We start from the raw sequence: 15,462 nt of genomic DNA, 5'->3' as shown, positions 1-15,462 counted from the left end.
ATCCAGCTTCCTGTTATTGTTCCTGCTGGAGGATTTGGCCTAGTGACGTTCTAGGTACTAGACCTGATTAGTTCCCACTTTACTATCTCCTCACTGCTGAGCTTTGCGTGGAGTGTTAGTAAGGTGACAGAGATTTACGAAATAGCTTTTCCTGGTATGTCATAGAGGTCAGTACAGTGTATCTGCCTCTGACCTCAGTGTGTTGATTTTGGTTAAATCATGTATAGCCTGTGGGCTATGAGTTATTTTTGTATTCGATTTGTAGGATAACAGAGAAAGCTCTAGTAATGGCCTGGTGTGTATACGTGCTGGATATACAGATGCTGTCAGGCTGCAGTGTATAATGCAGTGACATGTCAGATCTCAGGGTCTCCCTGTGTTCTCCCAAGCAGAACTGTTGCACGCAGGAGAATGGGGGAGATGGTGGTAGCCTGCTCAGGCACATGGCAGTACTTTAGAGACGCTCATTTAGGTAAACAAATTGGATACACTGCTGTTGTGTGACCTGCTCTCGCACTAGTATTACAGGTTGAGTATGTACTAGCCCCTTCTCCAAATGTATCACATCGTAGAAATGGCACACAAGGTTTCATTTGTTCTGAAAGTCTCTCTTGCTATGTGTGGACATTGTTACTAGCAGTTAAACAACCCTATTTAGCGATGTATTTATATACTTCTTTTGAGAGAATGTAATAACTACAATAACATGATTATTGTAAACTGTATATTTTCGGAACATATGAGTGAGGTAAGTGGATGTAAATCTTTATTACGGTATATATTGCATTTCTGTTTACATTTAACAACAAGCTGAAAGTTCATATAAACCGTAAGGAAATATCTGGTTAAATCCTATTTATTTTAGGTACCATACCGTTTTTGAAGATCTTTTGTACCTGATCATAAATTATTTTAATTTATTCTAATTGTGGTCACGTTGGTCAGTGGGGTAAAATGGTTTACCAATATCCTTTGTGAAACTTAAGCTGGGTACACACTGGAGCTATGTCGTTCCAAAATGGCGTTTTGGAACGACATCGCTTACATCGTTCAGTGTGTACGCAGGATTGCACGTTCCTGCGAACGCTTGCGACAGTTGCTAGGTTTCCAGTGCTGCACATCAAACCTAGCGATATCGCTAGCGTCCTTATGCTAATGAAGGACAGAGCATGATTTGGGTTGTGATATTACAAGCTATATCGCTCATTTTCACCCTTCTGAGCGATATTGTTTGTAATATCACCCAGTGTGTATGCTACAAACAACAAACGATGTGCGCTCCCACGCATCGTTGCCGACCTCCACTGTCGGCTGTGCATGCAGCTCAATTTGGACTTATTGTCCAAAACTGCATGTTCTGGATGGCCACAGCGTGATGTCACTGAATGATATGGTTAACGATATCGTTCAGTGTGTGCCAACTATATCGGCGTATCGCCTATTGTGTACCCGCCATCATTACTTCGCTTTCTAAAAAAAAAAGAAAAGAAAAAAAACTTGAACAAAATTAATTCACCATCCTCCCCCTCCCGAGCCGCCTTTTTAAAAAAAAAAAAAGAAAAGAAAAGTGGATTGCTTATGTAAAACTGGTTTACTTAGTTGTTTTTGCATAAACAAAAATAAGGTGACGGCAACATTTGGAACAGATGGTGAGTAAGGGTGGTGGTGGTGGAGATGTTGGTGGGAATTCAGTTGCCAACATCAACGCAGTATACTGTTCTGGGACAGCAGATTGCATCATGCCATCATAGTGGTGCGAGGGAAAACATGCAATGTCGGCGCTACTGTAACTAGCGTATATTTGCGTAGACTGGCATCGCAACGATGTTCGGGGGCATATTGTACTGAATAGAATCCTCCTTGGTCTTCAGATTGAGCTGGCCAAACAAACAGTGGGCATGCTTCATTTTCCTTTCCCCTTTTGTCATACCCATACTAGTCCTCATTGCTATGCTCAGTAAGGGGCATGTATATCAGTTGGTGGGCTTTAGATCTGATAATTGCACTTGCTATTCACAGCAATAAGAAATGATGTACTGCCCAAACGTATGAAAATTCACAAGCAGAGACAGGGTCTCCGAAAGCATCCGCAGTCACTTCACGCCCTTTTTTTTTTTTTTTTAGTCCACAGAGTGCTACTGCACATGTACGATCTACTGACCACACATCTGCGACAGCCACTGCTGGGAAGGGTTCTGGTGGAACCCTCTCTTTATAATTTTGTTAGTCAGCTGCTTTATCCTCTGCGCTATATTTAACGCCATCTGAAGATGTCTGGGCCAAGCTCTGGAATGCTTCATATTACAGAGGTTGGTAAATCAGTCAGCATCTCGGGCCCCCATAGAAACCTATGTTGCTGTGGCTGCTGTCAAAAATGGAAGGAACGCAGCAGATATGGAGATACCTGCTGCGGTACCTCCATAGTACAGTGAGGTGATACTTAATAGTTCCATGTATCTTATTCTGCATATATGAATTGATAAATAGGCCACTAATTATCATCAGTATCCTGGACTGTTAGGGGTCCATTAATTTCCCAGTTATGTGGAAGTGTTGTAAAGGCACTCGTACACTGCCTTCGCTCGTTTCGCCTCTCTCCCCATAGAGATGCACATGAAAAGGAGATTAACTAGTATTGAGCGCAGGTGGACATTGTTGCGGTGATGTCTGGGAATACTTTGCTGAAAGTAGAATTGCCCCCTTACTGTTACAGTGGCCACAGGGGTCTATGTACGAAGTCATTGAGAGAGCTAAAGTACCAGCCAATTAGCTCCTAACTGCCATGTTACAGGCTGTGTTCTACAAATGACAGGTGCTGGTTGGTACTTTATCTTTCTCCAAGGCTTAGTACATAGGGGGTAATTCCAAGTTGATCGCAGCAGGAAATTTTTTAGCAATTGGACAAAACCATGTGCACTGCAGGGGGGGTGCAGATATAACATTTGCAGAAAGAGTTAGATTTGGGTGGGTTATTTTATTTCTGTGCAGGGTAAATACTGGCTGCTTTATTTTTACACTGCAAATTAGATTGCAGATTGAACAAACCACACCCAAATCTAACTCTCTCTGCACATGTTAAATCTGCCCCCCTGCAGTGCACATGGTTTTGCCCAACTGCTAAAAAATTTCTTGCTGTGATCAACTTGGAGTTACCCCCATAGACCCCACACTCTAAGATCAGCACTTTCTGTTTTCTTCTAGCAGCATCATATGACACGCACATTGGTGACTGTCGCTTGAATAAATGTAATAATTCTACAAAACTTTGTTTTGCCAAACAGGTCTTGCTTCATCTTGATTTTTTTCTTATAGTTTTTGTTTTCCTTTTGGTCCTTATTCAGATATGTGCATAAACCTGAAGGTGAAGCAGGTGCACATGTGCAGAACAGTTCCTGCATCCTCGCATGCAGTGACCCCAAGTCACAGCCTAATTGACAGACTGCTTGCATTTTGCGCGGGGGGTGGGCAGTGCTTGCCAGTGTTCACAAAAATGGGGGCGTGTCATGTAGTTTTGTGTTCAGACGCCTTGGCTGAGCAGTTCCGGTGGTCATTCTGAGTAAACGTTGACTTACTCAAATGAATGATGCTGCCAACATATTGACCGGTGATCTGATGCTGCATCTCTGCATGCAGCACTTGTATTACAGATGTTAGTAGGAGTCGTCCTTTTTCCTACAGATACCCTCTGTGGCATTAGCATTTTTACATGTGTTCGACTGCCTTCTCTGAATCAGGCACTTTGGGGGTAATGCAGACCTGATCGCTGGGCAGCGATTTTTGCAGCCCTGCGATCAGATAGTCGCTGCCTACAGGGGAGTGTATTTTAGCTGTGCAAGTGTGCGAACGCATGTGTAGCAGAGCTGCACAAACTGATTTTGTGCAGTTTCTGCGCAGCCCAGGACTTACTCTGCCGCTGTGATCACATCAGGCTGTTCAGGACCAGAATTGACGTTGGACACTTCTACGTTTTTCCAGACACTCCCTGAAAACAGCCACAAACGCCCTATTCCTGTCAGTCTCCTTGCGATCGCATGGGTGATCGCTTTTTTTTAGCACCATCCTGTTGCTATTCACCGATGCCCAGTGCAGTCATCAGACGCGCCTGCGCATTGCAGTGCATGCACAGTCTGTGAGAAAACGCAGCCTAGCGATCAGGTCTGAATTACCCCCTTTGTCGGATAATCTGTCTCCTATATTAGAACACTGGTCTGGAGTTGTGCATATGCATTTACAGATGTCAAATACCTATATATGCATGTATGTAAACATCTATTGGGATTGCTAACATGGTCATTTATGACTGTTTTTCAATCATATTTCAAAATATAATAATTTGGTGATTAGTCAAAAAGGAAAAAATGCCCACCTGGAAAAAAAGACACATTGGGCTGTCATATAGGACTCAATCAGGAAAGCTTTACAGTATAGAGGTCCAGTGTCTGTTAAATCTGTGGATCAAGGACAGGCATTCCAACCTGGTCAGCCAGCTGTGTCAGACGCTTTGCTGACCTGGTGATGATGATGGTACCCTGTTTCTATGGCATACGTGTACTCCCTGCATGGCTTCATTATTGGGGGTGGTGCAGCACCCTCAACATCACAAATGGGGGTAGCACTTACGGAGGTGCTCGGGTTCCCCAAAGCTCTCCCCTTAAAGTGACTGTGCGTATGCACAGGGTGCTGCTAAAGAGGCAGGGTGCATTATGCGCTTTAAAAATTGTCCAGGCCACAGCGCTGTGCTAAAACAGCCTAGTGTGAAGTCTTATAACACAAACCATAATTACGTTTTAGAATAGATTGGGGATGGAAAAAAATAATATAGAATTTAGGAGTCTTATCTATGGGTGAATTCAGTTCTGAGCAGTATGCTGCAGAGCGCTTTTGCAATGGCCTGCACACGTATCAGCCATAAACAGTACTGCAGACATCACATTCTTTCCTGCCCACCTCTAGGGGGTGCAATGTAGAACTTGCAGTGTGGCTAGATGTCATATGCCATTCCAGAATAGCGCAGTGTGCTAAATTGATTCTCCCCCCCCCCCCCCCCCCCCTCCCAAGAGTCAGCAGGGTCTTTCTAAATCTGTAGTAAAGATTTTAATGAATAAACATGAATCCAGATATGCTAGATATTTAAAAAAAATTTTTTTTTTTTTTTGGGCAGAATGGTTTCCTGGCCAGACTATAAATCTAAACAATACTTTGAAATAGGAAATAATTCCTCCTCACCACTGTTCCTTTAATTCCTGTGAAGCCCTTAGTGTTTGCAGTGTTATAAATAGAGCAGCTAGCCACAATCTGCATTCAATATTTATGCTCCACGTGTGAACTTGCAGCAGATCTGACTTGATGCATTGGATACTGTCATATGGTAGAGCTTACTGTTGTGAATTAACCCTTGTTCTGCTAGATCATGCAGAAGTTGTACACTGAACATTTACTTACTAGTGTGCTCCATTTGGATAGCGATAAGTAATAGGAAACATGTAACTATCAACTTTATTTTATATAATGCATATTTTTAAAGTTTTTACATATTACATGTTGAGGCTGCAATTTACATAATTAGATGATCAAGATGGCCCTGCTTACAATCTATATGGTGTGTGGAACACTTGATACATAAAGTAGTGCAATACCAATTTCTCTAACGTCCTAGTGGATGCTGGGGACTCCGTAAGGACCATGGGGAATAGACGGGCTCTGCAGGAGACGGGGCACTCTAAGAAAGAATTAGGACTACTGGTGTGCACTGGCTCCTCCCTCTATGTCCCTCCTCCAGTTAGAATCTGTGCCCGGTCAGAGCTGTGTGCACTTTAGTGAGCTCTCCTGAGCTTGCTAATAAGAAAGTATTTTATTAGGATTTTTTTATTTTCAGAGAGAGCTGCTGGCAACAGACTCTCTGCTACGAGGGGAGAGAAGCAAACCTACTAACTGCGGCTAGGTTGCGCTTCTTAGGCTACTGGACACCATTAGCTCCAGAGGGATCGAACACAGGAACTCAACCTTGGTCGTCCGTTCCTGGAGCCGCGCCGCCGTCCCCCTCGCAGAGCCAGAAGACAGAAGCCGGCGAGTGAAGCAAGAAGACAACAAAATCGGCGGCAGAAGACTCCTGTCTTCATATGAGGTAGCGCACAGCACTGCAGCTGTGCGCCATTGCTCCCACATTACACCCACACAATCCGGTCACTGTAGGGTGCAGGGCGCAGGGGGGGACGCCCTGGGCAGCAATTGAGTACCTCCTGGCAAAATAGAGCATATATACAGCTGGGCACTGTATATATGCATGAGCCCCCGCCATTATTTTACACAAAATCGTGGGACAGAAGCCCGCCGCTGAGGGGGCGGGGCTTCTTCCTCGGCACTCACCAGCGCCATTTTCTCTCCACAGCTCCGCTGAGAGGAAGCTCCCCAGGTTCTCCCCTGCAGAAGCACGATAGAAGAGGGTGAAAAGAGTGGGGGGGTACATAAATTTGGCGTAAAAACAATATATACAGCAGCTACTGGGTTAACACTACGTTACTGTGTGATTCCTGGGTCATATAGCGCTGGGGTGTGTGCTGGCATACTCTCTCTCTGTCTCTCCAAAGGGCCTTGTGGGGGAACTGTCTTCAAATAGAGCATCCCCTGTGTGTGTGGTGTGTCGGTACGTGTGTGTCGACATGTCTGAGGTAAAAGGCTCCCCTAAGGAGGAGATAGAGCAAATATGTGTGTGAGGGTGTCTCCGTCAACGCCGACACCTGTTGGATATGTGTAAGTGCTGAGGTGAATTTATTGCACAAAAGATTAGAGAACAGACAGGAAATCTACCCATGTCTGTCCCTATGTCGCAGAGACCTTCAGTGTCTCTCAATTCTCACTATTCAAAATAATAAACACTGATGTCGACACGGAGATTGACTCCAGTGTCGACTACGATAATGCAAAGTTACAGCAAAAATGGCAGAAAAGTATTCAATATATGATTATTGTAATAAAAGATGATTTGCATATCACTGATGACTCCTCTGTCCCTGACACAAGGGTACACATGTTTAAGGGGAAGAAAGCGGAGGTAAATTTCCCTCCTCTCATGAGGAAAAAGAGTGGGAATCTCCAGACAAGAGACTGCAGTTTCCCACAAAGAATTCTCAGGCAGTATCCTTTCCCCACTAGGGCCAGGATACGATGGGAATCTTCCCCTAGGGTGTCACGTTTGCCCAAAAGGTAACCTGTCGTAACAGCTATTCTCAGGGATCCTGCAGATGGCGTGCACATTCTGGTACACTACTCAGACCGGTGATTGTGTCGGCATGGGTTTATAGCGCTGGGGCAGAGTGGACAGGTACCTTATCAGCAGAGATTGAGACCCTAGTGTGTAGATATATATAACACATGCCCAAAGAGACATGAGTATACTGGGTCCTAGAGTCAAAGCTATGTCGATTTCTGCTTGACGTGTCCTGTAGAATATGCAATGGACAGATGATGCCGACTTAAGAGGCATATGGAAGGCTGAGGATTGTGTGGAGAAGGGTTCTCGGACCTGGTCTCCACAGCTATAGCTGGTAATTCTGTTGTTTTGCCTTATATTCCTGCACAGCCTAGGAAAGCGCGACATTATCAAATGCAGCCTTTAGAACAAAGAAACAAGAAGGTCCGAGGTGCGTCCTTTCTTGCCAGAGGCGGGGGCAGAGGAAAGAAGCTGCACAACACAGCTAGGTCCCAGGAACAGAAGTCCTCCCCGGCCTCTACAAAAATCCACCGCATGTCGCTGGGGCTCCACAGGCGGAGCTAGGCCCGGTGGGGGCACGCCTGCGTAAGTTCAGCCACAAGTGGGTTCACTCCCTGTTAGGTCCCTGGGCAATAGATATTGTGTCTCAGGGATGCAAGCTGGACTTTGAGAAGATGCCCCTCACAGACGGCCCTGCCGGCTTCCCCCCACGAGAGGGAAACAGTGTTAACTGCAATTCACAAATTGTATCTTCAGCAGGTGGTGGTCAAGGTTCCCCTCCTTCAACAGGGAAAGGGTTATTATTCGACCATGTTGTAGTACCGAAACCGGACGGTTCAGTCAGACCCATATTGAATTTAAAATTCCTGAACATATACCTGAAAAGGTTCAAGTTCAAGATGGAATCGCTCAGAGCGGTCATCGCAAGCCTGGAAGGGTGGGGATTATATGGTGCCTCGGGACATAAAGGATGCATACCTTCATGTCCCCATTTATCCACCTCATCAGGCGTACCTCAGATTTGTGGTACAGGATTGTCATTACCCATTCCAGACGTTGCCGTTTGGTCTGTCCACGGCACCGAGAATATTTACCAAGGTAATGGCAGAAATTATGATGCTTCTGCGAAAGCAAGGAGTTACAATTATCCCATACTTGGACGATCTCCTCATAAAGGCGAGGTTCAGAGAGCAGTTGCTGATCAGCGTAGCACACTCTCGGGAGGTGTTGCAACAGCACGGCTGGGTTCTGAATATTCCAAAGTCGCAGCTGATTCCTACGATGCGTCTGCCCTTCTTGGGCATGATTCTGGACACAGACCAGAAGAAGGTTTTTCTCCCGGCGGAGAAGGCTCAGGAGCTCGTGACTCTGGTCAGAGGCCTCTTAAAACCAAAACAGGTGTCGGTGCATCAATGCACGCGAGTCCTGGGAAAGATGGTGGCGTCATACGAAGCCATTCCCTTCGGCAGGTTCCATGCGAGGACCTGTCAGTGGGATCTGTTGGACAGGTGGTCCGGATCGCATCTTCAGATGCAGCGGCTGATCACCCTTTCCCCCAGGGCCAGGGTGTCTCTTCTGTGGTGGCTGCAGAGTGCTCACCTTATCGAGGGTTGCAGGTTCGGCATTCAGGACTGGGTCCTGGTGACCACGGATGCAAGCCTCCGAGGGTGGGGGGCAGTCACACAGGGAAAAAATTTCCAGGGTCTGTGGTCAAGTCAGGAGACTTGTCTGCACATCTATATCCTGGAAATAAGGGCCATATACAACGTCATAAGTCAAGCGGAGCCTCTGCTTCGCAACCAACCGGTGCTGATTCAGGCAGGCAACATCACCGCAGTGGCTCATGTAAACCGCCAAGGCGGCACAAGGAGCAGGGTGGCGATGGCGGAAGCCACCAGAATTCTTTGCTGGGCGGAGGATCACGTAAAAGCACTGTCAGTAGTGTTCATTCCGGGAGTGGACAACTGGGAAGCAGACTTCCTCAGCAGGCACGACCTCCACCCGGGAGAGTGGGGACTTCATCAAGAAGTCTTCACACAGATTACAAGTCGTTGGGAACTGCCACAGGTGGACATGATGGCATCCCGCCTCAACAAAAAGCTACAAATGTATTGCGCGAGGTCAATAGACCCTCAGGCGATAGCTGTGGACGCACTAGTGACACCGTGGGTGTTCCAGTCGGTCTATGTGTTTCCTCTTCTTCCTCTCATACCCAAGGTGCTGAGAATCGTAAGAAAAAGAGGAGTGAGAACAATACTCATTGTTCCGGATTGGCCAGGAAGAACTTGGTATCCGGAACTGCAAGAAATGCTCACAGAGGACCCATGGCCTCTGCCTCTCAGACAGGATCTGTTGCAACAGGGGCCCTGTCTGTTCCAAGACTTACCGCAGCTGTGTTTGACGGCATGGCGGTTGAACGCCGGATCCTAGCAGAAAAAGGTATTCCGGATGAGGTTATTCCTACGCTAATAAAGGCTAGGAAGGACGTGACAGCTAAACATTATCACCGTATATGGCGAAAATATGTTGCTTGGTGTGAGGCCAGGAATGCCCCTACAGAGGAATTCCAGCTGGGCCGTTTCCTTCACTTCCTACAGTCGGGAGTGACTTTGGGCTTAAAATTGGGGTCCATTAAGGTCCAGATTTCAGCCCTATCCATTTTCTTTCAAAAGGAACTGGCTTCTCTTCCTGAAGTTCAGACGTTTGTAAAGGGAGTGCTGCATATTCAGCCCCCTTTTGTGCCACCAGTGGCACCTTGGGATCTTAACGTGGGGTTGAGTTTCCTGAAATCACACTGGTTTGAGCTACTTAAAACCGTGGAGTTAAAATATCTCACGTGGAAGGTGGTCATGCTATTGGCCTTAGCTTCGGCTAGGCGTGTGTCAGAATTGGCGGCTTTGTCACATAAAAGCCCCTATCTGGTTTTCCATATGGACAGGGCAGAATTACGGACTCGTCCGCAATTTCTGCCAAAAGTGGTGTCATCTTTTCATTTGAACCAACCTATTGTGGTGCCTGCGGCTACTCGTGACTTGGAGGATGCCAAGTTACTAGATGTAGTCAGGGCTTTGAAGGTTTATGTAGCCAGAACGGCTGGAGTCAGGAAAACTGAGTCGCTGTTTATCCTGTATGCATCCAACAAGCTGGGTGCCCCTGCTTCAAAGCAAACTATTGCTCGCTGGATCTGTAACACGATTCAGCAGGCTCATTCTGCGGCTGGATTGCCGCCTCCAAAATCAGTAAAAGCCCATTCCACAAGGAAGGTGGGCTCTTCTTGGGCGGCTGCCCGTGGGGTCTCGGCATTACAGCTTTGCCGAGCAGCTACTTGGTCGGGTTCAAACACTTTTGCAAAGTTCTACAAGTTTGATACCCTGGCTGATAAGGACCTTGTGTTGCTCATTCGGTGCTGCAGAGTCATCCGCACTCTCCCGCCCGTTTGGGAGCTTTGGTATAATCCCCATGGTCCTTACGGAGTCCCCAGCATCCACTAGGACGTTAGAGAAAATAAGATTTTTCTTACCGGTAAATCTATTTCTCGTAGTCCGTTGTGGATGCTGGGCGCCCGTCCCAAGTGCGGACTACTTCTGCAATACTTGTATATAGTTATTGCTTAAAATAAGGGTTATGTTATGGTTGCATCAGGGTTATCTGATGCTCTATTGTTGTTCATACTGTTAACTGGGTAAGTTTATCACGAGTTATACGGTGTGGCTGGTATGAGTCTTACCCTGGATTCCAAAATCCTTTCCTTGTACTGTCAGCTCTTCCGGGCGCAGTTTCCTTAACTGGGGTCTGGAGGGGGGACGTGGAGGGAGGAGCCAGTGCACACCAGTATTCCTAATTCTTTGTTGGGGTGCCCTGTCTCCTGCGGAGCCCGTCTGTTCCCCATGGTCCTTACGGAGTCCCCAGCATCCACTACTGAGTACGAGAAATAGATTTACCGGTAAGTAAAATCTTATTTTTTTTCTGACACTGACGGACAATATCTGTCGTATATTACCACAGCCTCTCACTATATCCAGGAGAAGGCCTCTGATGCAGGGGTCATGGCGGCCAAGGCATCTACTACGTCTATCCTGGCTTGCCGGATTCTGTGGTTGAGGTCCTGGAAAGTTGACCAGGACTCTAAAAAGACCTTGGAGGTTCCTCCTTTCAAGGGAGACGTACTTTTTGGGGAGGTTCTGAACAAGATGGTGACTGACTTGTCGATGGCCAAGACTGCGTTTCTCCCAAGTATAAATCCTTCTGCTCAGAAGGTTAACTTTTCGTTCCTTTCGACCTCCAAGTAAAGCAAATGGTCAGGTATACCCGAGACAGGCTCGTACTTCCAAAACCACTAAGCCCAAATCTAAACAATCCTGGGCTGCCCGTCAGCCTGCTTCCAAACAAGACAAGCCTGCTGCATGATGGGGCGGGCCTCCCCCCTGGGGACCCCAGTGTGGGAGGCCGACTTCTGCAGTTTGCCCAGACCTGGTTAAAGACCACTTCACACGCCTGGGTGCGGGAAGTTGTCTCTCACGGGTACGCAATCTTTCAAGAGACGTCCCCTTTGCCAGTTCTGTTCAACGGGTATCCCTTTGGATCCGTTGAAAACGCAAGTTCTACACCTGGTGGTTGTACAATCTCTCCTGGAAACAGGAGTGGTAGTGCCAGTACCTCTGTCCGAGAGAGGCAGGGGGGATACTATTCGACCCTGTTTCTAGTTCCGAAACCAAATTGGTCTTTCCGGACTATCCTCAAATCATTGAAGAAGTTTGTAAGTGTCCAAATTCCGTATAGGAAACTCTACGCTCTATTGTGCTTGCCATGGAACCCAAGGACTATATGGTAACCCTGGACATACAGGATGCTTACCTGCACATACTTGCTATGTCGCATCAGCAATATCTATTGGCAACCTTCATTTTCAGTTCCAGGCCCTGCCATTTGGACTGGCCACAGCACCTCGCATTTTCACCAAGGTCAGGCCGTGATGACTGCTTTCCTCCATCGTCAGGGAATCCGGATCCTGCTGTATCTGGACGACCTTGCTGATTCTGGTGAACTCCTAAGATGTCCTCCTCAGTCAACTGGAGAAGTCTGTCCAATTCCTACAAGTCCACGGGTGGCTCATCAATTGGAAGAAATCCTCGCTGGTCCCTGCTCGGAGCATGGGGCACCTGGGGGCGCTGCTGGACACACATGTTTCAGTCTCTGGAGAAGGACCTGAAACTTCAGGAAAAGATCAGATACTTCCTCTCTCGCCAGAGAGTGTCGATACACTCGGCGATGCAAGTACTAGGCCACATGGTGTCGGCCTTCTACATGGTGGAGTACGCTCAATTTCATTCCCGTCCTCTGCAGAGGGAATCCTTTCCAAATGGGACTGCCTGCCTCATCGGGTCAGGTCTCGAATGATCTCCTGGACTCCGGAGGTTCGTCTGTCCTGTAGCCACCAGCTCAGTGACACACAGTTGAGCAGGGGCTGTCCCTGAACTGGATCTCCAACTGGGTCCGCCTGACAACGGACGCCAGTCTGCAAGGTTAGGGCGTGGTGTTGGAGCAACACTCTCTCTTTCCAGGGTCGGTAGACCAGGGAGGAATCTCTCCTCCCGATAAACTTTCTGGAATTGCGCGCAGTGTTCAATGCGTTGATACTGGCCTTGCCTCTGGTACAGAACAGGCCTGTTCAAGTACAGTCAGACAACGCCACCATGGTGATGTACATAAATCATCAAGGCGGCACTCGAAGCCGCATGGTAATGATGGAAGTGTCAAAAATCCTCCAATGGGCGGAACGCCATATGCCAGCCATATCGGCAGTGTTCATTCCGGGCGTCCTCAACTGGGAAGCAGACTTCCTTAGTCATTGGGACGTGCACGCTGGAGAGTGGAGTCTTCATCCCGAAGTCTTTTCAACTCTTAGTGGACAAGTGGGATTTACCAGATGTAGACCTGATGGCATCTTGACACAATCACAAGGTTCCGGTGTTCGGAGTAAGGACAAGGGATCCTCAAGCAGCCTTCGTGGACGCACTGGTAATTCCATGGAACTTTTGGCTGCCATACGTGTTCCTTCCAGTGTCATTCCTGCCCAAAGTAATATGGAAGTTCAGGAATACTACTTCTAGTCGCTCCAGCGTGGCCCAGATGGCATTGGTTCTCAGACCTGCAGGGTCTCTCGATAGTGTTCTCTTCTACTTTCTCAACGCCAAGACCTCCTTTCAAAACTTAGACTTTTGGCTTTTCTACAACAAGGCCTAGACTTGGGCCGTCGTCTGGCCTCCCTCAAGTTTCATATATCTGCCTTGTCCGTGTGGTTTCAGAGAAAAATTAGCGTCTCTTCCTGACGCTCACACTTTCACTCAGGGTGTTCTACGGATTCAGCCTCCCTATGTCCCTCCTGTGGCTCCATGGGATCGGTCTGTCATCTGGAATGCCCTGCAAGAGAGTTAATTTGAACCTCTTAAGTCTGGACCTTAAATGCCTTACGTTTAAGGTAATATTTCTGTAGACTATTGCCTCTGCTAGGAGGGTGTCAGAATTAGGTGCTTTGTCCTGTCGTCCACCCCTTCTGATTTTTCACCGTGACCGGGCTGTTCTTCGAACTCACCCTGGTTATTTGCCTAATATGGTATCATCTTTTCACCTTAACCAGGAGATTGTGGTTCCGGCCTTCACCTCTTCTGGTCTATCCTCCAAAGAATGGTCTTTGGATGTGGTACGGGCTCTCCATGTTTATGTGGAAAGGACGGCCTCCATCAGGAGGTCGGAATCCCTTTTTTTGTACTTTTTTGGTTTTCGCAAATGTGGCTGGCCTGCTAATAAGCAAACCTTGGCCAGATGGATTAGAATGGTGAATTCACAGCTTGTGAATTGTTTCCAATACTGCCTCCCTGTCGGAGGAAGACGTTGGTAAAGCAGACATCAGGAGCCTGCGAGGGGGAGACGTCTCGAATTTCCAGTCTGTACCCCTGGGATACTACTTGTAGGATCCAGGGGTCCACTTGCGAGTGAGCCCACTACGCGCTGAAACTCTTGAGACGACCCCCCACCGCACTTGAGTCCGCTTGTACGGCCCCAGCGTCATGCTGAGGACTTGGCAGAAGCTGTGGAGGGCTTCTGTTCCTGGGAATGGGCTGCCTGCTGCAGTCTTCTTCCCTTTCCTCTATCCCTGGGCAGATATGACTGGCCTTTTGCCCGCTTGCCCTTATGGGGACGAAAGGACTGAGGCTGAAAAGACGGTGTCTTTTTCTGCTGAGATGTGATTTGGGGTAAAAAAGGTGGATTTTCCAGCTGTTGCCGAGGCCACCAGGTCCGATGGACCGACCCCAAATAACTCCTCCCCTTTATACAGCAATACTTCCATGTGCCGTTTGGAATCTGCATCACCTGACCACTGTCGTGTCCATAAACATCTTCTGGCAGATATGGACATCGCACTTACTCTTGATGCCAGAGTGCAAATATCCCTCTGTGCATCTCGCATATATAGAAATGCATCCTTTAAATGCTCTATAGTCAATAAAATACTGTCCCTGTCAAGGGTATCAATATTTTCAGTCAGGGAATCCGACTAAGCCACCCCAGCGCTGCACATCCAGGCTGAGGCGATCGCTGGTCGCAGTATAACACCAGTATGTGTGTATATACCTTTTTAGGATATTTTCCAGCCTCTCAGCTGGCTCCTTGAGGGCGGCCCTATCTGGAGACGGTACCGCCACTTGTTTTGATAAGCGTGTGAGCGCCTTATCCACCCTAAAGGGTGTTTCCCAACGCGCCCTAACTTCTGGCGGGAAAGGGTATACCGCCAATAATTTTCTATCGGGGGAAACCCACGCATCATCACACACTTCATTTAATTTATCTGATTCAGGAAAAACTACAGGTAGTTTTTTCACACCCCACATAATACCCTTCTTGTGGTACTTGTAGTATCAGAAATATGTAACACCTCCTTCATTGCCCTTAACATGTAACGTGTGGCCCTAAAGGAAAATACGTTTGTTTCTTCACCGTCGACACTGGAGTCAGTGTCTGTGTCTGTGTCGACCGACTGAGGTAAATGAGCGTTTTACAGCCCCTGACGGTGTTTGAGACGCCTGGACAGGTACTAATTTGTTTGCCGGCCGTCTCATGTCGTCAACCGACCTTGCAGTGTGTTGACATTATCACGTAATTCCTTAAATAAGCCATCCATTCCGGTGTCGACTCCCTAGAGAGTGACATCACCATTTCAGGCAATTGCTCCGCCTCCTCACCAACATCGTCCT

General features: G+C 47.5%; 1 protein-coding gene across 9 annotated transcripts in view; it reads left to right on the top strand.

Annotated features, from left to right (window-relative positions):
* Positions 1-15,462, top strand: part of TRIP12 (thyroid hormone receptor interactor 12) — a 335,873-nt gene that overhangs the window by 36,898 nt on the left and 283,513 nt on the right. The gene's annotated exons all lie outside the window — the stretch shown is intronic.

This window comes from Pseudophryne corroboree, chromosome 4 (assembly GCF_028390025.1).
Source record: "Pseudophryne corroboree isolate aPseCor3 chromosome 4, aPseCor3.hap2, whole genome shotgun sequence".
In the NCBI taxonomy this organism is placed as follows: Eukaryota; Metazoa; Chordata; class Amphibia; order Anura; family Myobatrachidae; genus Pseudophryne; species Pseudophryne corroboree.
This window is presented reverse-complemented; position numbering and strand designations above follow the sequence as displayed.